General features: G+C 40.3%; 1 protein-coding gene across 7 annotated transcripts in view; it reads left to right on the top strand.

The window, feature by feature from the left end:
- The window catches only part of ARHGEF25 (Rho guanine nucleotide exchange factor 25), a gene marked incomplete at its 5' end in the record, with an annotated part of 308,962 nt that overhangs the window by 252,240 nt on the left and 33,677 nt on the right, over positions 1–23,045 (top strand). The gene's annotated exons all lie outside the window — the stretch shown is intronic.

The following is a 23,045-nucleotide window of genomic DNA, read 5'->3' on the forward strand; positions in this document are numbered from 1 at the left end:
ATAATTGTAAGCCATCCAGGTTTGCTTTGGATAGTGAGGAGGGTGGGATAGAAACTTAACAGATAAAATTGTGCTTCTTGGGCTATTGATGTCAATGGATAATAAACCATGGAGGGAAAAAAATAAATTGATGAGGGAGTCAAACGTTACCCCTCTCTGAATCTTTAAAAAAAACAAAAACTCTTGCCTGGGGACTAAGGAGAAGATTCGAACCAGTATATAAATGTCTTCTGGGTCAAAATATGTTCATTGGCATAGTGTCTCTACAAAAACTCTGTAGAGCAGAGGTCCCCAACCTTTTGGGCACCAGGGACCGGTTCTGTGGAGAAAGGTTTTTCCGCGGACCAGAGAGGGCGTGGTTTTGTGTCCTGCCTGCATCTCGTGGATGGGGCTTTGCTTTTTCATGCAGGCCGGTTGCTGGCATGCCACAGCCCACTACTGGTCCACGGACCCGGGGTTGGGGACCCCTGCTGTAGAGCATCAGTGCCAAGAGCACTATATACTTTATACCCCAACTTCTCAATATAAATAATTTCTGAGTATAATTTCAGCCGTTCCTCTTTTTTATAACTGCAGTTATAAAAATTAATAAGAATCCTTCACTTACCTGTAAGTGTTCAGCTTTCTTTAACTGCATTGATGGTGCACATGTGCAAAAGGAAGTTACAAACACCTTATTAAGGGTTCTTGAATATATAACACTGCTTAATGTCATTAGGTGATTAAAAAAAACCATGAATACAGCAATTATTTTTATTTATGTATTGAATTTGTTTGCTGCCCAACTCACCATAAGGTTAAATTGTTTGATTGCTGTCCTTCTCCTTTAGTTTGTTGGTTCAGAATTGGCCAAGCAAGTTCCTTCTCATCTTAATTGTAGATTAAATTTGTCTCCTTTTTTTGTTTTAGTGGGCACCCTTTTTCATATTGATCTGTTAGAGCAGGGTTTCCCAGATTGAGATATACATCCCGTGGGGAAGTGCAGAGTCCAGGGGAGATTTGAAAAATAGCTACATTGTTACAATCAATACACCTTTCCCAAATTTTCATTATGTTGTTTTCATTGTTCATTTGCATTCATTTTGGTGTTTGGATTTTTAGAGGAGTTATATACATTAAAGTTTTATTAAAGGGAGATGTGATGGCAAAATGTTTAGGAACTCCTGTTTTAGAAGATCAAATTACTGAAATATATTTTATACACACACACACACACATATATTATATTATATTATATTATATTATATTATATTATATTATATTATATTATATTATATTATATTATATTATATTATATTATATTATATTATTATATTATATTATATTATATTATATTATATTATATTATATTACATTACATTACATTACATTACATTACATTACATTACATTACATTACATTACATTACATTATTATATTATTATCTCACATGAGAGCAGACTTAGATATTATTAGTAATTGGGATGAATATGGAATTAGCTGTATGGTACAGATAGTCCTTGACTTGCAACCATTCCTTTAGTGACCAAAGTTACAATGGCATTGAAAAAAGTTATTTATGACCCTTTTTTCACACGTACAGCTGTTGTAGCATCCCTATGGTTATGTGATCAAAATTTGGGTGCTTGGCAACTGGCATGTGCTTATAATGGTTGTAGTGTCCAGGGTGGTGGTGGTGTCATGTGATCATCTTTTGCAACTTTCTGACAGGCAAGTCAATGGGGAAGCCAGATTAATTTAACAACCGTATTACTAATTTAACAATACAATGATTCACTTAACAACTGTGGCAAGAAAGGTTGTAAAATGGGGCAAAACTCACTATGGTTAAGTCAAGGACTACCTATACCTCATCTTTTCGTCTTCTTAAATTATCATAGAAATTAATTGTATTTACTCCATGGTTCGAAAACAATCCTGCATTCTAAGGATTAGTGCTCAAAACCCTATTGTTTAGCAGCAGCCACTGTTTCTCTGAGAGTTTGTCCCATCTTATTGTGGAAATGTATTTGTCTGTTTAGTTCATAGCAAGCAGGCACCGCCATTTGACTTGGCTCTAAACTGTTGCGTGTTGTGGAAACAACCAATTGCAAGCAGAGCTGTTCCTCAAATCAACCTTAAAAGACAGAACAAGGTGATAGATGAGTTTTCAATGTAAGTTATTTTGCCAGATGGTTGTGCGAGCTTTTAAGTAACACTGAGTTCTTTGTCATGTACCTAAATCAGAAGTCGCCCTTTTATGATTTATGGACTTCAACTCCCAGAATTCCTGAGAAAGTTGAAGTCCTCAGGTCATAAAAGGGCCATAGTTCGCCGCCCCTGACCTAAATGACTAGGGAAGAATTATTTCTCTCATTACTTTGTGATTGTTTCTAATGACGGAAACCAGGAACAGAAAATGTTATGAATAAGTAAATTTTCCTTACTCTCCTTCCAAAGTCATGTCAAGAGATACTGTAGTGCAGGGGTGTCAAACTCAATTTCATTGAGGGCCACATCAGCATTGTGGTTGCCCTCAAGGGGACGGGTGGGTATGGCCAGGGTGGGTGCGGCCTACTGGGTGGGCGCAGCTGGAGTGCGTATGGCCTACTGGGTGGGCATGGCCAGCTCTACATCATTCGCATCAAGGGTGCCTATGGGGGCCTAGGCAGGAGTGGGACAGATCTGAGGGTCTCTGGCAGAAGGAGGGTCTCTGGGCCAGGTCCAAGGCAGAGGGGGCCGTTCCCTCACTGTTTCCAGGATGGCTTCACGGGCCGCATAAAACCACTTCACGGGCCGGATCTGGCCCCCAGGCCTTGTGTTTGACATGTCTGCTGTAATGCAAGGATGAATAAGGATTTGCCAGTGTAAATAATATTAGTATGAATCTGGGATGTGCTTCTACCCATCTCCCCTTCTGGTGGTGTATGACGCATAGGAATTGCCTTGTTGGACAGGGCCAGCTCATCAAACATTTGCCCACCAGATGTACTAGACATATGCATAAGTGGTGAAACTGTGAATTTTCCAGCTACTGCGAGTTGCTTCCTGAAATACATGTAACATTTGGCTCTAGAAACCATTGGGGGGGGGGGGGGGAAGCAGAATTCCTTACCAAAGCAAATTCTTATAGCCATTTTAAGTAGGGAGTGTCTGAAGCTACTCCATTTCAAGATTAATTATCTGAAGAGAAAATGCCCAAGCAAAAGATAGAGAAAGCAGAAAAATACTCTAAGCTACATATTCTGTTCTTCTACAGTATGTGAGTTTGGGAGAGTCAATTCTGTTCCTTAACTATTGGTGCGGAAGAATTAGTTTTTGAACTTGGGCTATAAGGCCAGAAAGCAAACCTCTTTCCTCCTATTGCTCCTGTAGTTAAAAAAATAATATTATTTTAGGTTGGTTGGTTGATTTTGCTGTCCTATTAATATCATCCCACCGCAGGAAAATTAAGCAGAGAGGCTTTTCCTGGCATGAAAACACCCTTAAAAGTGAGCTAAAAATAATGCTAAAGTCCTGCTTGCATATGATATGTCCAGTATTTATTTTCCCATAAGTAATAGCCATGATGAGCACTAATGAAAGCTTGTCAAGGAAGAGTTTTTGTAAACCCTTTCTTCCTTGCAAAAAGCCTAATTAGATCCCTCCCTTTCAAAGCTGTATTTAGCTCTCGGATGGACCTTTCCCACTGATACCAGTGATTGAGCTATGGATCTGTAAGTCCTGAGGTTGAATTTTTCTTCGGCTAATTGATGGCCTTAGGTTAATCCAGTTAGCTGCAGTATTCAACTACTGTTATCATTTGATACCATTAGTTAATACTTATAAATACAGGTTCACAGTCCGATAGACACGATACAAAAGGAAAACTAAGTGGAGAGTGAAGGGGAGAGCAGAGTAAATAACCGACTACTGTAGCAATACCTTTCTTCAACCAATGATTAATGTCCCCTATGCAAGGACACTCTGTCTCTGGGATGTGGCTTCCTGGTGGTGGTGGTTGCTCTCCAGACCAATGGATGGTGCCAGATTCTGCTGCAGGTCTGACAGACTTAGCGCTACATCATTGGGTAAAAATACTGCGTAACGCTGCTGATGAGTAGGTGTGCTATGTTTTTGTAGAGGTGACACAAACTTTGTAACAAGTTGCTGAGAGAGCTCCTTCCCTTGGCTGCTTTCCCACAGTGCAGTCTGCTTTCTCCACCTGCTTTCACAGTGATCTCATCCTTCTTCTCCATTCACTATTGTTTCCTCTGTCCATGATGCCAGTTCCACTGGTGGCACTTTCAGCACTGTTGTTGTTGGGATGCACGATTTCAACAGTAGTAGAAGGCTGTACTGTTTTCCACAAATAGAAAATTAAGTATGCAGTACAGATGAACCAAGCACATGCTGTCTTTGGGAGTGTTGAAGTAGCATAGGACCAGATTTATTGTTCTTCCCCATGCATCACAAGCAGTTTCTGATTTGGCTCAGGTACCTGTTATCATACTTGGAGAAGTAATTTCTTTTAAATTGTATCCGGTTACTACAAGTATGCCTATATGGAAACCTGCATGCAATTACTCCCGCTAATTTGCAAAGAAACATTTGATAAAGTATTTGATAAAGTAGATCACAACCTACTACTTGATAAGATAGAAAAATGTGGGTTAGACGGCATCACCACCAGATGGATTCGTAGCTGGATGACTGGCCTCAATGGAACTGCATCTACATGGAGGGAAGTGTGTAGTGGGGTGCCCCAGGGCTCTGTTCTGGGCCCAGTGCTCTTCAACATCTTCATCAAAGATTTGGATGAGGGGTTAGATGGGGAAATCATCAAATTTGCAGACAACACCAAGCTGGCAGGAATAGCCAACACTCCAGCAGTTATAGGCTTAAGATACAGGAGGATATGGACAGACTTGATCACTGGGTGCTATCTAACAAAATGAAATTCAATCGTGAAAAAAGTAAGGTTCTACATTTAAGCAAGAAAAACCAAATGCACAGGTATAGTATAGGACAGGGTTTCCTGCCTGAGCAAGGGGTTGGACTAGATGACCTCCAAGGTCCCTTCCAACTTTATAATTATTACTATTATTATTACAAAAACTTTTATTCATAAAACATGAAACTCAATCAACTGAACACTCAAACTGATTGGCACTAATGGTTGACACGGGTTGCTGCCAGCATCCTAGGTATCAACCAGGTATCTCCTTAAAATGTAAGATGTTCCAAGTAGCGCAGGTTTTTTTTAGCATTGCTGGAGTTATTGCAGGAAGCTGCAATTTCCTGATGTATTTTGCAAAGTTTTTGGACATAGTTCCCAGTGCCCCGATGACAATGGGTATCACTGTTACACGTTTCATCCATAATCGCGCAGTTTCGATGGCCAGGTCACAGTATTTCGTAATTTTTTCCAGTTTTTTTTCTTTTTCTTCGACTCTGGCATCTCCTGGTACAGTGATATCAATCAGCTGTACACTTCGGTTCTCTATGACTGCGATATCTGGCATGTTGTGTTCCAAATGGCGATCTGTCTATATTCGGAAGTCCCACAAGATCTTCACCCTCTCATTCCCGACAACTTTTTCCACCCTATGTTCCCACAACTATTTGGACACAGGCAAGTCGTATTTTTTACACAATGCCCAGTGAATTAGTTTAGCAACTCGGTCATGTCTAGCTTTGTAATCAGTTTGCGCGATTTTGCTGCACTCACATATTAAATGTGAAACAGTTTCAACTTTGTCGTTGCAAAGTCAGCAATTTGGATTGTCAATAGATTTTTGTATCTTCGCTTTCATGGCATTAGTTTGTAGTGCTTGTTCTTGAGCAGCCAGTATTAAGCCTTCTGTTTCTTTCTTGATAGTTCCCATCTTAATCCATGCTCATGTCAAGTTGTTATCACATTTTCCTTCAATGTTTTTCAAATGCTGTCCATCCAAAGCTTTGGTTTTCCATTTATTTAATCTGTCATCCAGCCGTTTTTCCTTATATTCTGCCTTTGTTTCTGTTATTTTTATAATGCTCTCTGTTTTCATAGCCCGCAGCAATTTTTCTGTACTTTGATTTACATAGTCATTCAAACTTCATTTTTCTTCTTCTACAGTTTGGTAGATTTGCAGTAGCTCTCTGCCCCCTATTCTTCTTGGCAGGTACAACCTGTTGACGTCACTTCGTGGATGTAGAGCGTGGTGCATATTCAAAAGTTTACGTGTTTTCCGGTCTAGGTTTTCCAATTCAGCCAAAGTCCAGTTGATAATTTCAGCTGGGTAGTGTATCACTGGGACTGCTCATGTATTAATGGTTTTAATTATATTTCCAGCATTCAGCTTTGATTTTAGTATTTTGCGGACTCTCCTGATGTATTCCTTTTGCGTTGACTTTTTGACTTTTCCATTCAAGATGTTATCTGCTTCCAGTATGCCTAGGTATTTGTAACCATCATCATCATCATCATCATCATCATTATTATTATTATTATTATTATTATTATTATTATTATTATTATTATCATCATCATCATTACTATTATTATTATTATTAACCAGGGGTGACTCTATACTGCTAAACATTCTTGAGGCTTCCTTCAAGGTATTATGAATTAGCCAATAAGCTGCAGAGATGTCAAACACAAGGCCCGGGGGCCGGATCCGGCTCATGAACTGGTTTCATGCGGCCCGTGAAGCCATCCTGGAAACAGTGAGGGAACGCCCCCCATTGCCTTGGCCCTGGCCCAGAGACCCTCCTTCTGCCAGAGACCCTCAGATCTGTCCCACTTCTGCCCAGGCCCCCATAGGCACCCTTGATGCAAACGATGTAGAGCTGGCCACGCCCACCCAGTAGGCCACACGCACTCTGGTCACGCCCTCCCAGTAGGCCACGCCCACCCTGGCCATACCCACCCGGCCCCCTGAGGGCAACCACAATGCTGATGCGGCCCTCAATGAAATTGAGTTTGACACCCCTGAGCTAAAGAATAAAGTATGAATGTTTATTTTTTCTGTAAGCACAACATTGCTCTAAAAACAATACATATACATCATCTGTTATCTGAAATACAGAGAATGGTGAAAGTATGATTTTAGAGGGTGGGGCAAAAGGAATAGTCAGGTTTGTCTAAAAAACAGGTGGGGCTTGGGACCTAAAAATGCAACAACTTCTGAAGATACATTTAGACTAAATCTGGATTTGCAGTTCCCTGAAACTTATTAACTGTGCTTAGATTTCATTTGTATTTTTTTTTGCCTGAAATATCTGATAAAGTTTTACAGGTATGTTCTGTGCTGAAAATTTTGTTAAACTGAAGTCTGCCCATCTCTTTCATTGGCTAAGCTCATTCATTTTACAAGAATTCCTTTCTGCTTTGTCTTCTGCATGGACATAGTCATAGTTTAAAAAGATAAAGAAGTGATACCGACATCTTGACCAGCTCGACCAAGAAGTTGAGCAAATTATCTTCCTTGACAAAAAAGGTAAGATAACATCTTCTGAGTGAGCTCAGCTCCAGTTGACTTCATGAGTATGACCTTATAATTTTTTTTGGCAATAGTATAGAAGAGGATTTTCATGTCTACATTTTTGGACGTTTTCATAACTTTCCAATCTGATTATTGCCCTTAATTCTTTAATAGCCTTTCATCTAATTATTTAACCAGGGCCAACCCTGTTTAGTTTCCAAACCCAGACATGATCAGCCAAGAAGATGCTGCCACTTATTGAGACAAATAAGAGCCTTGGTGGAGCAGTGGGCTAATGCCTCCTTAAGTAACACCAGCTGCCTGCAATTAGTGCAGGTTCGCATCCCACCAGGCTCAAGGTTGACTCAGCCTTCCATCCTTCCGAGGTAGGTAAAATGAGGACCCAGATTGTTGGGGGCAATAAGCTGACTTTGTAATAATGCCGCTTGGGGTGTGTGTGAAAGCCCTAACAAGCAGGCATATACATAGAATGAAGGCTACTGCTAAGCTTGTAAGCCGCCCTGAGTCTTCGGAGAAGGGCGGGATATAAATGGAATTAAAATAAAAAAATAAAATAAATAGTAAAAGGGGGGGGAAACAAATGGAATAGGAGCTTGTATTCCTTTCATAGCACCTAAGATGTGGTTAATGCAAAAACAAAAAAGAAAATGAAAGGATAGACCTATAGGAATGTGGGATGATCTTCCCCGAATGACTGCATCTTTTCAGCATGTGTCCCCCTTGTTTGGAAGTCCTAGAAATTTATGCACATTTCATTGCTGCTTGTGGTATGAGCAGGTTGTTCTATTTCCTACTCAACAGGCTCCTTCTGCAGGAAATGCCTCATGCAAGCAGCTACCCTAGAAGGGGCTGGATGGGATGATTGAGACAATTGTTCTCCTTCTGAACATTCTTTCATTTTTCTGCCTGATTCCAGTTATGCACAGAACAAATGGGATTTCTGGCCATGATCTGCTAGTAGACCTTGCTCAGCTTTTCAAACCCAGTTGAATAATGGGGGGAAAATGTTCCATTCTTGGTGAGCAGCTCAAGTATCACCTTTGACAGTAATATACTGTATTCTAAAAAAACCTCAGAAAGAAAGCAGACTACAAGGTGAACCAATGTGTGAGTGGCCTCAGCCTATTGACCAGTCTTCAGTTTAATGCCTTCCAGATGTGTGGAACAATGTCACCCGTGATGCCTAGCTATCATCTCTAATTAGTGCCTGTCTGGGGACAATGGAGGAGGTGGTGCAACATGTGGAAGACTCTGTTAAAGCAAGAAGGACGTATTTTGTATGAGATTCTAAATCATCTAATCACAGGAGTGAGATTTGCCAAGGTGATCAGAGAGTTAATATTCTATATAACAATTGCTTCAAAAAGCTTCAGAGTGTAGCAAATTTTACAGAAAAGTGCAGATTTGTCACTTTGAAGCTAAATCCATGTACCTGAGCTTTTTTGATTATGTTTTACTGGAGCAGTTTCCCCAAACTGGTGCCCTTCAGAAGTGCTTGGGTTACTGTGCCCAGAATCCTCAGCCAGCATCTGGAAGGCGCCAGAGTTGAGAAGGCTGCTAGATTACTAGTTTCTTTATTCATTGTTTTGATTAAAACAAAGCTTACAACTAGCTTAAATTCATGGCTTGCTGTGCTGTTAGGGTTTGATGGTTAGCTACATTATGCTTTTAATATGCAGAAATAATTTAGTCTTCATCTGTTTTGCCTTTTCAACATACTTGTGAGGTGAATCACAATCATTCCCACATGGGAAGATTGAGAGAATATATTTGCTAACAACTTGTTAAACAGAACAAGGATTTGAGTCCAGGCCTTCTATTCTATATCCAGTGCTCCGTGTACTCTCTCTTAACTTAATTGCAACAATCTTCAGCTCTTCCAGATGTGGGATGTTTTATTTGACTCTCTGGCACGACTATTTTCTTTCTTATTTACTATTAAATGCCACATTTCTTTCTTTAAATCTGCCTTTTGTTGGTGATTCCTTTTCTTCGTGCTTTTCTTTCTACCTCTTTGATTCTCTGTTAGCTTATGGCTGTGACACCAGTAATACAATTCATAGGTAAAGGTAAAGGTTTCCCCGCACATGTGTGCTAGTCAGGGCTTTTTTTCTCATAGAACGCTCAGAACGGAGTTCTGGCACCTTTTTTGGATGGAACCTTGTAGGGTAGGCATGGCGGGTTGTATGACATGTGTGAGTTCCGGCACCTTTTTCTTTTACAAAAAAAGCACTGGTGCTAGTCGTTTCCAACTCTAGGGGCCGGTGCTCATCTCTGTTTCAAAGCCAAAGAGCCAGCGCTTGTCCAAGGACATCTCCGTGGTCATGTGGCCGGCATGACTAGACGCCAAAGGCGCACGGAACGCTGTTACCTTCCCACCATAGTGGTCCCTATTTTTTACTTGCATTTTTACGTGCTTTCGAACTGCTAGGTTGGCAGAAGCTGGGACGAGTAGTTTAGTTTAGTTTAGTTTTAGTTTTATTTAATTTGTATACCGCCCTTCTCCCTAGGGACTCAGGGCGGTTCACAGGTGCTCACTCTGTTATGCGGCACTCGGGATTCAACCTGCCAAACTGCCGACCTTCTGATCGACAAGCTCAGCATCCTAACCCACTGAAAAAACCCCATGTACTATGGGATGCCTATATTAGGCTGAACTGTCATACCCTGGAAAGAAAAAAACACACAGGTATACTCATTAATCATTATCATCCTCCTACTCAAGTTAAGGAGCCCTGATGATGCAGTGGTTAGAATGCAGTATTGCAGTCTATTTCTGCCAACTGCCAGCAGTTCGAACCTGATCGTCTCAAGGTTGACTCAGCCTTCCATCCTTCCGAGGTCGGTAAAATGAGAACCCAGATTGTTGGGAGCAATATGCTGACTCTGTAAACTGCTCAAAGAGTGCTGTAAAGCACTATGAAGCAGTATGTAAGTCTAAGTGCTATTGCTATTTAAATATATGTAGATTTAAAACAACATTCTGTTTTTTAAAAAAGAAATAGTAAAGGAAATGTCAGGCATTTTGTGCTTACCTAATGTACATGAGAGTAGGAATTTCTTGGCAAATTGACTTTGTAGTTTGTCCCATGTTTCTTCCATCACCTGCATCGATTTGTTATGCCTTTTTCCTCCTCTACCTCCCACAGTCCACAAAGAAGAAAGAACCTCTTTAGTGCTATCATTATGCAAATAAAACATAGACAATGTCAGGAATAAGGACTCCAAGATTTGACAGTGAACCTTTTTCTGGGACATGACCGGTGCTCACTGAAGCCAGTCTGATATTGGCCGCAAGTGCTGATTCGTGTAAGAACCCAGTTAACTGTTTCAATCACAATAAGAATTGTCTGTTTCACGTAAAATGTTATGAGCCCTTTATAAAGGTTTTTTTCCTCCCCCCTTCTGCCACCTGTTCTTTTTATTCTCAGCAAACTGCAAATCAATTTTATTAGGAGCTTCGCAGGGTGAATTAATTATGTAGGTCTTGTGAATCAAATGACCAATTTAAGCCTATGTTGTTATTCTTTTTTTAAGTGGGGATTAGAATGTTTGGTAGGGGTAATACAGATAAAAAATTAGAAAAATGCATTTTAATAAGAATTCCCTCTTCTCTGGGAAACTCGGTGCGTGACTAGGATTAGACATTTCTAACTGTGAAGTCTCATTAGTATCATGAAATGGCAATTTCCAGAGTTCTCTTGGGGAAAACTGTGATATTGAAGATTATGCAACAAATATATTGCAGTCTAGAATGGAATTAAATGAGGCAAGAATCCTGAGTCTAAAATAAATCCTTAAGAAATATATATTTCTTTTTTTACTGTTGCTCTTGGATCACAGACATTGCTAACGCTTTCCTTTTCTGTATTATCCTTTTGGGATGGGTCCATAACTCTGAAATAATATGTATATTGAAGAATATATAGAAGCTCTCAAGTTCAGGAATTTCAGACAGCACAGCTGAAAAAAATTCTTCCTTTCCTCTGAGGTCTTAGACTACCAATGCTATTTAGGCAGTATTGAGTCAGAGAACAGATGGATCAATATATTCTCACTCTCTACAGGAGCTTCCATTATGGATCTCTCTAAAGCTGGGCCAGCCCTGCCTTTAGGCGTAGCAGAACAAACTTTCAAAATAGCATGTTTTGGGAGTGGGTAACATTAGGTTGTAAGGGACGTGGTGGCTCAGTGGGTTAGGACGCTGAGCTTGTCGATCAGAAGGTCGGCAGTTTGGCGGGTCGAATCCCGAGTGCCGCGTAGCAGAGTGAGCGCCTGTTACTCGTCCCAGCTTCTGCCAACTTAGCAGTTCGAAAGCACGTAAAAAGGCAAGTAGAAAAATAGGGACCACTATGGTGGGAAGGTAACAGCGTTCCCTGTGCCTTTGGCGTCTAGTCATGCCAGCCACATGACCACGGAGACGTCCTCGGACAAGCGCTGGCTCTTCGGCTTTGAAACAGAGATGAGCACCGGCCCCTAGAGTCGGAAACGACTAGCACGCGTGTGCGGGGAAACCTTTACCTTTACCTTTAACATTAGGTTGTATTTTCTTTGTGCACTTAAGGCAGCTCGGTGTTTTCAGATGCAGGGAAGTAAACTGTTTATCGCCAATGTTCTAGAGGCGTTTTAGAGGCTGATAAAAGGCCAGAACTGAATAGACCTGCAAAGACCAACAATGCAGGAGATAAAGGAAGAAGCAGGAGAACAGAGGTGAGCCTCAGAGATTGGCAGAAAACTGTACTAATAAATCAGTAGTGGGGATGCTGCTCCCAATTTCAGATATTTCTTCACCGCTATGTAGAGGGTGGGAAATAAATGGAGAACCTGAAATACTAACACAGGGGGACGGGTATGATATCATGGGCATCATTGAAACCCAGTGGTATCATTGCTTATGTTCTAGATCACAAGTTGAACATGAGCTGAAAGCGTGATGCTGCTGCTACTAAAAAGGCAAATCTATTTGGGGATGTTGTATTAATAGAAATGTAGAGTTCAGATTATGAAAAGTAACTATCCCATTCTGATCTGCCCAGGTCAGACCCCAGTTGGAGTACTGTGAGCAGTTCCAGATGTCACAGTCAAAAAGAGTAATGGTCAAACAGAAGTGAATTTAGAGGAGGGCAATCAGAATGGTGAAGAAATTGGAAAACAAGTCCTGTGAGGAACAGCTAAAGGAAATGGATACGTTTTACCTTGGAAGAGAAAATAGAGGAGATTCAATAGTAGCCTTCAGATATCTAAAGTATGTTCCTATATAGGATGGAGTGTTTTTTTTAAAATTCCATTTATATCCCACCCTTCTCCGAAGACTCAGGGTGGCTTACAAGCTTAGCAGTAGCCTTCATTCTATGTATATGCCTGCTTGTTAGGGATTTCACACACACACACACACCCCAAGCGGCATTATTACAAAGTCAGCTTAATTGCCCCCAACAATCTGGGTCCTCATTTTACCTACCTCGGAAGGATGGAAGGCTGAGTCAACCTTGAGCCTGGTGGGATGCGAACCTGCACTAATTGCAGGCAGCTGTGTTACTTAAGGAGGCATTAGCCCACTGCTCCACCAAGGCTCTTGTTTTCTCTGGAAAGCAGAGCCAGATCCATTGGATTGAAACTACAGGGAAGTACATTCAGGCTAGGAGAAATTTCATGAGGTCAAGCAGCGGAAGAGGTGTAGTGGTGCCCTCCCCTTCAATGAAAGTTTTTAAACAGAAGCTGGGTAGCCATATCTCCAAAATAAACAGCATAGTTATTCTAAGAGATAGGTTGGACTAAATGAAATTCTGAGAATATTTCCAACTCTATGATTCTGGTCAACTGCCTGGTCACCTCACCTTTTGTATATGAAACATAAAGAAGGAAGGAACATGATCTTATTCTTTACCTCCAGGGAGCAAATCTTTCTTGTGCTCACCCTATGGTTGAAAAAATGAACTTTTGGGCAGTTTGGGCAAACTTCCACATTTTCACTCTATTCTTTCCCCTCCAATGTCAATAATTTTTTCTATAAACTGAACCTAATAAAGACATCTTTAAAGAAGCAAATGTTGGCACTGTCTTGCAGGAATGAAGTTTAAGCTTTTTTTTTTGCCCCTGTAGTGTCGTGACTCTAACTTATTTATTTATTTATTTATTTATTTATTTATTTATTTATTTATTTATTAAGAGAACCTGCTTTAATCTCTTCTTCATTGCTTTTCCTGGAATGAAGTTTAAGCTTTTTTTTTGCCCCTGTAGTGTCATGACTCTAACTTATTTATTTATTTATTTATTTATTTATTTATTTATTTATTTATTTATTCATTCATTCATTCATACATACATACATACATACATAATTTATTTTTCACTTTTTTGAATTGCCCAGCTCCCTCAGGTAGGAACTCTGGATATCTTGCCATCAATCAAATCTTGTCATCTATTAGAGCTGCAGTGGAGGAAAACATATCTTGATTGTTACTTATATTCATTCATTCTCCCTCAGATTTGATATAAGAGCCTATAGGTGGTGAAAGTCTTGTCATCTCAAAACCTCGTGCTATGCCAGAGTTGTTTGTAGAGCATTCAAAAGTTATGGCCCTTCTGTTCATTTTCTATGTACAAAAAAATGCCCCCATCTTTTAAAGCAGCAGTTCCCAACCTTTTCTGTACTCCGCACCCCTAGAACACTTCTGGTATATTCTCACACCCTTTACAAAAGTCTGAAATAATGGCAACGAATTATGCATATACACTATAATTTTGAAAACCCAAGTTTTTGCACCCCCTGGAATATCGTCTCACACCCCCAGGGGGTGCAAGCACCCCTTGTTGGGAAACCCTGCCTTAAAGCCTCGGTCAATAGATCTATGAGATTTTCATAGGATCAGTTGATTAGAAACAAGAATTTCTAAAATGGATAACATGCACCAGAAACATATGCCAATGAACTACCTGTATAATGGAATCATCTTGGCTGGTGCATGGGGAACATAGGCAATGAATGCAAGGTAGAAAAGCCAAAGATAACTACCCTTTGATCTCAAAGTATAATAGAGAAGTGAATATTGAATAATCTGTTTGCCTGTATTGATAGCATCAAATGTTCTGCCGGAGGCAGGCTACTTTGTTGTATTGAGTGAAAAGATAATGCTCTCAGCGTTGACACTTTGAACATTTCTTTTTGTGCTCTGGTATGTAATTTGTTTTGTAATGCAGTCATCTACATGTCTGTTCAGAAGTAAACCTCTGGAATTTGGTGGGGTATATTGCTGGATAATGTGCATAGCAGTTTTTTTCCTACTTTGATACTCTTCAGTTCTCAGAAACCTTAGAAAGCACAGCTAATGAGAACTGAGGTCGACTGTTATTTAGGTTGTGGGGTGCTAATATGTAGGGTTGCAGCATTAGGGAGCATTTCACTCTGGATCCATTTAAATAAAACTTCCCATAGCAAAGGAAGAATTAGGAAGGCAGCAAGATTATCTCACCAATCCACCCCCAGTCCCTCATGTCCATTTTTGGATTTGGGGGCACAGGTCTCTTTATGCTCAACTAAAGAAAAAAAATAAAGGTAGGAGGATCTCTCAGCTGGAAAATTTCTTTTTAACTTATCTACACTCACCTCTGCCCATTAAGTCATACTGAATATATCCAAAAATTATTTCAGCATGTAGAATTAAATACATTTTCTTTCAAGATCTAAAAGGAAGCATCAGAAAGTATGCAATCCTGGAGAATATGTAGGAAGAAGACCAATAAAAAATTAAGTTGGAGGGAACTCAAATTAGTGGATAAAATAGATAGAATCTAGCTGTTCTTATTTTAGAAGAGGAAGGGCACAGTCCATCTGCAAGTTTTTTTTTTTGTTTTATAAATATTGCACAGTTACTGTTTATTTCAGTGAGGCTTGCTTAGGAGAATTTGTTAGCAAATTGAAATCCTAAGTTTAATTACTAGCTTTCGTGCTTAAAAAGGGGGAGATTTGTCATGTTGAAATATGATTCTGCCGGCTATTAATTCTAGAGTTACTTAAAAACAAATACCACAAAAAGAAGTTGACGGTTTTGTCTTTGAAGTCTGGAGATTTTGGATAACGATATTTTATTTTCAAGACCTTACTCATTATATTTGCTATTGTCTGCAATTAGTGATCCCGGAGTTGGCTGGACACCTATGTTCACGCTGCCAAATGCCCTTATATTAGATAATCCTCTCTATTTCTGCACTGGAATCCTCTACCTTAAAAATATTGAAAGCAGTGATAATATCTTGTGCTGCTTTATGAGGGAAGATAATGGTTTTCAGAAAATTGGCACAGAATGCCCTCTCCATTACAAACACAATAATATTACCATCTTTTTATTACCATGAGCCTTGGTAGAGCAGGGGGCTAATGCCTCCTTAAGTAACACTAGCTGCCTGCAATTAGTGCAGGTTCGCATCCCACCAGGCTCAAGGTTGACTCAGCCTTCCATCCTTCCAAGGTAGGTAAAATGAGGACCCAGATTGTTGGGGGCAATTAAGCTGACTTTGTAATAATGCCGCTTGGGTTGTGTGTGAAAGCCCTAACAAGCAGGCATATACATAGAATGAAGGCTACTGCTAAGCTTGTAAGCCGCCCTGAGTCTTCGGAGAAGGGCGGGATATAAATGGAATTAAAATAAAAAAATAAATCTATGGTGGCTGATTCAAACCATGATCATGCACATGGTTTACATACCCAGCTCTGAGGTACAATGTTTCTTAAGAGGTACAAGTCATTATCCAGCTTGGGGTAGGGGGTGGGGGGAGTATAATGGAAGGCAAGCCACAAAAGCCATTCGGATGAATTTTCTCTTTTTGTGGCTTCTAAGGTTTCCATGTTTTATGGAGACATGTTCTATGTTATTACTTTTTTCACAAATTGCAAAATTTAGAGATGAAACCTTGCTTAAAACTGCCTTTCCGTGGTAGGGATAGTTTGAACTGCTGCGGGAATATGGGACTTTCTGTCCATAAAGAAAAAGATTTTATTTATTTTTATTTTTATTACATTTATATCCCGCCCTTCTCCGAAGACTCAGGGCGGCTTTACAAACTTAGCAGTAGCCTTCATTCTATGTATATGCCTGCTTATTAGGGCTTTCACACACACCCCAAGTGGCATTATTACAAAGTCAGCTTAATTGCCTCCAACAATCTGGGTCCTCATTTTACCTACCTCGGAAGGATGGAAGGCTGAGTCAACCTTGAGCCTGGTGGGACTCGAACCTGCACTAATTGCAGGCAGCTGGTGTTACTTAAGGAGGCATCAGCCCACTGCTCCACCAAGGCTCTTATAGATAGACTGGTAGTCTTCTCATTCAAACAGCCATGACTCCAGCTTTTACTCCCATACTTCCATAGGCTTCCCAAACCTTTTTCTTCGTTACCCCAAACTGCTTATCAGAAAGTCCCTTTTTATCACCATTCATAAGAAAGGGTTAGGGATCAGCTTTTTTTCCTTTTTTTTTGTAATATAGGTTGAGAATTACCATTTAAAAAAAAAACATGAAAAATACATTGGTGAAGAATAAAAGAAAATGTGGAAAGAAATCCTCTTCCCCTGTGTTTTGAGCTTTTCTTTCCCTCACATGGCTCTACCCACCAGTACACTGAACTCCTGAAGAACAGATGGTGGAAGGCGCAGCCAGTTACACAGGCCTTGCCAAGGAACATGCTGTGCACTTTCCTCCTCCACTGATATTAATGGTTGCCCCATCACCCCCAGGAGTAGCAGGAGGAATCTGAAGGAGATCGGCATTTAGCAACATATAGCCTATATATGAACATTGTTCTTGCACTCTTTACTCTTGTTTTACTTCTGGAGAGCAGCCAGTGGGAATGGACTGGTGTAATGTGCGGTTAAGACAGATTTGTACAGCCATTTCTGACGTACCTTTTTTGAGGGTACTCCACCAATCAAGTAGATTCTTGAGAGATTCCCCATTTCTTTTTTCTTTGTTCTCCCGTACCAGAAAAACTAGGAGGTTTGTCTGTTGCCAGAGATGATGCTAGGCTAGCCTTAACATGCGGTAGGGTGCCATTAAAAACAGTTTTGTTTTGTTTTGTTTTTTAAAAAAATCATATTCCTCATACAACACAAAATAGGTTTAAAATGCTTTGTGTACTCGTTTTCTATTAAAATGCTCAAAAAGCTGCGCTACAGAGAAAATGTTGACCTTTCCCTTACTAATGATACCCCTGTAGTCACTCTTATACTTCCACCAGCCGTCAGAGTCTTGGCTCAATTGTTTAAATTAGAAATTTTCCCACCTCAAAAAAAGTGTGGTAGGGATAAAAGGTAATTGGCTTGTGGAGTTAAAATAGCACATGCATTCATTGAAGATGTGGCATACTTAGCCAAATTTACAATTATCTAGACTAGAGGTAAATACAATCTACAATTCTACATAAACTGCTCTTAAAGTAGTTCACACGTGCATACATATAGATACTTCTGCAAGCTTGGACCAGATGGTCAGTTTGAATTTTTTTAAAAAAGTCATTTGATTTAGAGAGTCTTTGCAGATATAAATAAAAAAAAACTGGAGTGCAGTAAAGGTGCTTCTGATTTTTATCAGTTTAGAGTGCAAATGAGAGATCCTTTACATTCTCCTGTCCATTAGCGATCCTTATATAAGCTTTCAACCTTGTCCTAGACTTGCTAGTTTTCTCTAGAATTAATATTTTCTATGGAAGAACATTTAGTCAACACGAATTTCAGCACTTCAGTTATAGGCTTGAGACCATGGAGTAATAAAGCAGCAGAGGTAAGAATGACATTGCATGATACATTTTGTGGGTGCAAATTGTTTCTTTTTTCCCTAAGTCTTCATCCCAAGTAGACCATGGACATGTACAGAGCTAATTGGTTGCCATAGCAACACCCCTCACACTGTTGTGTTAGCTTCCTAGGTGGGTTTAGATGCCTGTGGCATTGGCTTGACACATCTCTATTTCCTGACGCAGGCAGTGTTATTTCAGGAGCAGGTGCCATGCCACTGTATTGAATTATGGTCCCTGGCTAAATGGGTTATTACTGCAGTACAGTATTTTTTTTTCTGAAAACAAGACTGTCATCATCATCTTTATCTTGCTAGTTGCATTGGGACAATATTGCTTGCTTATAGATATTTATCGTTGTGTCTCCAGCATGCATTTTCAAATATAATTCCATGCATTCAAGCTCACTTCATGAGAGTAAGCAGAAAATGGGCCAAAGTAGCCAAACCAAACATTTCTGTTGAAGCTAGGCATGACTACCCTGATTAGTTTTGAAACAGATGTGGGGAAACTGCTTATTCCACATACGCTGGACTCCAGCTTGCAAGATCCCTAAGCAGCATAGTCACGGTGAAAGATTCTTGCAGTTCAACAACATCTGGAGATTAGAAACCCCTTGCAGATTTAAAGCACGTTTAAATCACTTTTCATGAAATTCAGATTTTATGGGGCTATACAGTAAAAACTGCTCAGGCGGAGCTATATTTGAATCATTCTTGCATGTCATACAGCAGGGGTCCCCAACCCCCGGTCCGTGGACCAGTGCCGGGCCGCAGCATGCCAGCAACCGGTCTGCACAAACAAGCAAAGCCTCATCTCTGAGATGCAGGCAGCACACAAAACCACACACTCTCCGGTCCATGAAAAAAACTCTCTCCATGGAGCCGGTCCCTGGTGCCTAAAAGTTTGGGGACTTCTGTCATAGAGTAATTAATTTACACAATCATGCTGAATATTCAATTACCAAGTCTAAGTGATGGATTTGTATGGAAACGAAGTAGATACACACAACATCCGTGAACTTTTATGAATCAGTTTATATGCATGTTCTAGTATTTATAATGTAAATTAGGGCCAAGGAGACCTCAATTTATATCCTCATATGGTTATGAAACTTCCTTATAGCCTTCTCTCAGGATAACTGGCTCAGGAATTCTGGGAGTTGAAGTCCACAAGTCATAAAGGGGCCATCATTCCCCACCCTTGATCTAATATGGTAATTATGGAGGATAAACTAGAAGGGACAGGACTGTGTATATTACACCGAGTTCCATGAAGAAGGTGAGGTAAAAATTAATTCATCTGCGATGAATGGTTCACATATGCATGAATTTTACTTGATTTCTTCCCTCCCCATGGTTACATTAATTGATGGCTTTGGTCTGGTGCACAGGGAAGTAAAACTGTGTACATGCTCTTTTATTCATAGATTCAACCAGTCATCAGACAATAAATAAACCCTAGACCTCAAATATATATCTGTTTGTATGAATCTGGCATAGATCTGCATGCAATCATTCTACTATGTAGTATGCTTGCAATGCAACCCATGTTTATTGTCTTGTACAGAATACAGTGATATTGAGCTAGTAACTTAAGGATTTGTTTGAAAAAAATCACACATGTTATGTAGCTGATCTCATAACTGCTGCTGTACACAGCTCAATCAATCTACTTCCTGACACAGAACTTGGGTTGTGTAAACTTAGCCTTTATTCTCATCCAGATGATTGCATTTTCATACATACTCAATAAATATTAATGCACACAAATGAACACCTGCACCCATCAACAAGGATTTAATTTAAACCTTATTTCATAAAGTCAACTCACTACTAGAATTTAGGAGAAGAATATTAATCTCTTGTCTTTGCTTCAGATTTCAGTTTCTCTAAGCCCATCAGCTGCAGATAAATAAAGGCCGTGTCTTTTTTTTTTAAAGTACTCTGTCCTTCAAAAAAAAGTACTCTGTCCTTCAAAAAAGAAGATATTCTGTTCATGATATTGGTTGGGGAGGGAAAGAGAGAATCAGTTTCAGTGCAAAAGCATTCCATTCACTTCAACATATGTCCTTAATTTCAGGGGATGGTAGTTGCTTTTAGTGAAATTGAGGGACCTGCCGCTTGCAGTGGCTTTTCACCTGACTGGATGCTGAATTTGAGAGGAATGAACTTTGGGTGCCATATATAAAATGAATATGCACGTTTTCTGTCATACAAGAAACTATCCAGACCAGGCTGAAATGTTTTCTAATTACATGGGACTATTGATAATGCAACTTCTGACCATCTTCAAATGGCATTGAAGTTGTCCCAACAGGGTTTACAAAGAATACATATAAAGCAGATGTGCTATAAGGCACATTATTTATTGATTTGATTTCATTTGATTTGGGTGCCACCCATTTCCAGATCAACTCTGGGTGCCTTCAAAGTATTAAATCAGGGCTTTTCAACCAGTGGTACGGGTACCACCTGTGGTACATTGGCACCTGGCAGGTGGTACGCGACCATCCTAGAAAAGTAGCAGGGGAGGGGAATGAGCTGAACCGGTGGCAGCACCGCACAAGCCTGAGTGAGAGATGGATGGAGCTGCAAGGCTGTCAGGGCTCAGCGGAAGCACCAGGATCAGCACTTCTTTGGGGCTGTCAGGGCTCAATGGAAGCGCCAGAATCAGCACCAGGCTCCAGCTGGAGCTCGGCGCTGATCCTGGCACTTCTGCTGAGCCCAGAAGAAGCGCCGATCAGCTGGAATGTTGCAGCATCTCCAGGGTCTTGTGATTTACATTCAGATGCTTGGCAACTGATTCATATTTATGATGGTCACAGTGTCCCAGGGTCATGTGAAGTGACCAAAACATGCTGTAACCACCCAGCAGATGGTGGTGGGGGGGAATAAAACCAAACTCCCCCCACCCCACCCCCACTGCCAATCCTCAACAGAAATGCTCACAACAATGAAAACCTCGGACAGGAGGAAGAGCGCCACTGGGCAGGCAGGCAGGCAGGTGTCCTGCTCGACTGTGGCTAGGGGGGCACTTTTTTCAGTGCCATGGTAACTTTGAACAGTCACTAAGCAAACTGTTGTAAGTTGAGGACTACCTGTACTTCATCACTTTTTTCCTTTTTTTTTTTTTTGGTCATCAAGTTTTTGACACCTTGCTAGGCGACTGGTGGTACTTGGATGTTGCCATATCCTAAAAGTGGTACAATGGGTGAAAAGGTTGAAAAGCCCTGCATTAAAAGACAAAATAGCAAATACACTCAATACAATTAAACTGTAGAACATTAAACAAGACGGTGAATCTGGCCAAAGATAGAAAAACACATATCACCCACCCAGCAGGGGGCACCAGTCACCCTAGCCCAGAATATGGGAAGTCTTTACTTTTCCAGAATACCATCTGGCTGAAAGCCACCAAATTTCAGGGGGAACCTTATTCCACAGGGTAGGTACAGTACTGCAGTAGAGAAATCACACTTCTGAGGTCTGATAAACGACGTTGCTTAACTTGAAAGAACTTGGAGCTTGCCAACCCTGTCAGATCAAATCAGCTGGGCAGACACCAGGGGAGATAGGGGGTCCCACAAATAACCAGGCCCCATGCTACGTAGGAATAAACAGGTCTTAACCAGCATTTTGAATCCCAACCAGAAGCAGGCTGGCAAGCAGGGCTGTAACGTGGCATAACCCAACATGCTCCTCAGTGCCCAAACTACTGCATTCTGAATCAGTTGAAGCTTCTGAGTGGGCTTCAAGAGCAGCCCCATGTAGAGCATATTGCAGTTCATACAAGGAAGCTGTGTTATGCATAAGGACCTGCGCTGATTTTTGAAGCATAAAAGCATAACATGAAATTTCGTATTCATTTCAAATAAGCTTGGAGAATGCAGAGGGATGCAATTAGGGTGGCTTCAGCTCTTTGACATTAAGACTATTAATACCTGGTTGTATAATTATGTGCAGATACCCCATTGGATTTTCTTACTGTTTATATTGAAATAATGTTTTCTTGGTGACTTAGGATTTTTTAGTATTAGTATTGGTGATTGTTTTGTATGATTTTAACCCTGGTTATGAAGATTGCACATATACTGCTTAGAGTTGAATACAAGTGAAGCATTCTGTAAACCTGAAAAATAAATAAATGTCCCTCAGATTAGTTGTTAAAGTATGTATCATGGGGTCTGTTTCCAAAAGGCTGGGTCCTAATTCCTACCAGCTCTTTTAACTACCCTAAATTTTCATTGCGGTCACCAGTTCAAATCTGATTCAGAGACAAAAGAAAAACCCTATCACCCGATACTGCAAAGCATAAAAGGATATTTTGAGGCCTCCAAGATTATGTAATTCGTACCCATTTCATTAGTTGATCTTCAAAAATTGGCCCACTTTCTGCTATCCATCTCTTGGTAACCATGAGAGCAAATGGTGCAGCAACTTTTTTTTTGAAGCTGGACAGTATGTATTTTAATAGGATAATAAACCAAGCAGCAAAATAGAAGGTTGCTTTGGGAAGGAAAAATAAAATAAAAAATACAACAAAGGGCATTTCCCATCTTACTACCTCAGGTTATTACAACTGGACTTATTTTTACATGCAGCGTGGATACTGCAATATTGAGTGATGAGTCTCTCCTCAGAATGTATGGAATGCCGTGGAGTACACTTTCATAACTAATGTAAGGACTTAAAGGTTATGGAGTATAACTTATTTGGGCAGTCTTGAGTCCCATTTACTTGCATATTTTGCTGTGGTGCTTTAGATTTGTGATGATGCACTCATTGTCTCTGTTTTCTTCTCACA

Source organism: Vipera ursinii (assembly GCF_947247035.1).
Source record: "Vipera ursinii genome assembly, chromosome: 2".
Classification (NCBI taxonomy): domain Eukaryota; kingdom Metazoa; phylum Chordata; class Lepidosauria; order Squamata; family Viperidae; genus Vipera; species Vipera ursinii.